The sequence below is a fragment of the Haliotis cracherodii genome, unplaced genomic scaffold (genome assembly GCF_022045235.1).
Source record: "Haliotis cracherodii isolate W230 unplaced genomic scaffold, xgHalCrac1.p SCAF_15, whole genome shotgun sequence".
NCBI lineage: Eukaryota > Metazoa > Mollusca > Gastropoda > Lepetellida > Haliotidae > Haliotis > Haliotis cracherodii.
In genome coordinates this window covers 8,889,057-8,891,161 of record NW_027266270.1, presented here as the reverse complement: position 1 = coordinate 8,891,161, position 2,105 = coordinate 8,889,057, and positions in this window count along the sequence as shown.

Below are 2,105 nucleotides of genomic sequence, written 5' to 3'. Positions count from 1 at the left end.
AGAACTAAGTTCCATCATGTCAAAACGTTTGACTTTTTCAACTTTGTAGGGATCCCAATTGCCATCCATCTTCCGTTTTTTTAGCAGAAGATTATTCATATGAAAGATAAATAATTATTTCATTTTCATATAGTTGTAGGTCTAAAACAAATTGCTTATTGTTGGTGAAAAACAACACAATAAGAATAAGAAATTTTATTAATTTTATTATTTTATCAAATTGGAAACTCCAGATGCATGGAGTCCATATCTATTAACACATCACACCTATACATACATTACATTACAATACATAGTTTGGCATCTCAGGCTTACACTGTAGCTCTGTAACACTTCCGTTCCGTGTGTATATTAAGTACATGTGATAATTATGACACCAAAACTGTAAAACTGATAATAAAACATTATGAAACGTACATAAAAGCTAACAAGACTGGAAAAAAGAATTATTTATAACGTAACGGTATTAGGATGCATATCATATTAATATATGTCTTTTGAACGAAAATATGTTGTGATACACAAGCTAAAATAAGGTTTAACCAAACTAAAACGAAATATTATTACGAAAGGTTTTGTTTGTTTGTTTAACACCACACTTAGCAATATTCCAGCTAAATGACGCGGACTTTAAATAATCGAGTCTGGACCAGACAATCCATCAGTGATTGGCACCATGGACATCGACCCACGCCATTGGAATGCAATGACATGCATCACCCAAGTCAGCCAGCCTGACCACCCGACCCCGTTAGTGGCTTCTTACCACAAGCATAGTCGGCTTTTACAGTGGGAATGGGTTGGTGAAACCTTTTCTACCCCGGATCTTCACGATTCTCGAAATATCAAAAGTCCTATTTGAGTGAGCTGGTGAAACCAACAATCATGGCATGGTTCCGACAAACCAGAATCGTAGTCACAGTGATTCCTGTATTTGAACCCAGGCCCTTGAATGATGAAATGTACATGGGAAGCTAAAACGTATGAATAGTAAGGTAGATAAAAGGAAATAGAAGAAATCACATCATTAATCTTTTGTATATATAGCTTTTGCACATGGGGCCTGACCAGTTCTGAAGAGGCCTGCAGAAATTCTGTATATGATTCAGCGTTTCAAAACTAATTCGGCAGACAAGTGCTTTAAACTTATCAAACTTGAATATACGCGGGTAAGCTTCTCCAGCCAAGTCCTTTAAACGATTTACATGAGTATAGTTTGTGACAGCTATAGGAGGCTTGGGAGAATACTATTGTAGTCACAAATCTGAGGGTTGGTTCCTGATTGTTTTCAAGTTGTGAAGTTCTGGTCTTGTTACAGAAGTACCAAATGAGAGGACAGTTTTGTTTGAATTTTGGTGAATGAAAGATTTGTAGATAACAATCTTTCTCCGCCTAGTGAGGTATTGTCACATGCGTTTAAAACCTGGCGGTCTGTAAATAATTGAGTCTGGACACCAGACAATCCAGTGACCGACATCATGAGCATCGATCCACACAATTGGGATACAATGACATGCATCAACAAAGTCAGCGAGCCTGACCACCCGATCCCGTTAGTCGCCTTTTACGGCAGGCATGGCTTGCTGAAGACCTATTAAACGAATGAGGTCACAGATTTCTTTTAAGTGAGTACTTCATAAAAAAAGAGTAAGTTCAAAGTACATTTGGGTCTATTCCATTTTTTAATCGTAGTGTATTGGCTAGTTTTGATTCATAGCTACTCTTGACTATAATCACTGGCGAATGAAGGGATGGTGTAAATCCGTAAGTCCCTACGGTCCCTAGTATGGTGGTCTAATCTTTGTTGGCTGGCGATCTGCAGCTCATTTTTATCATGTTTTGTTATGTATAGTAATGTCGTTGTATCGTTCCATCATAGTTTTAAATATGTATGTGATACTCAACTTATTTTACTGTTCTTTGCTGAGAGGTATTTAAGAAAGTCTCCACATATTTCCTATGTATGTTTAAATTGTTGAAGTCACGATTTGGAAGAAATACTGCCGATGTGACTATAAATCTTAACTCACTGAATTCAAAGCCTTGTATCTTATCGCAGCTATATCACAATTCATCAATAACGAAAATGAACAGAAAACATATTT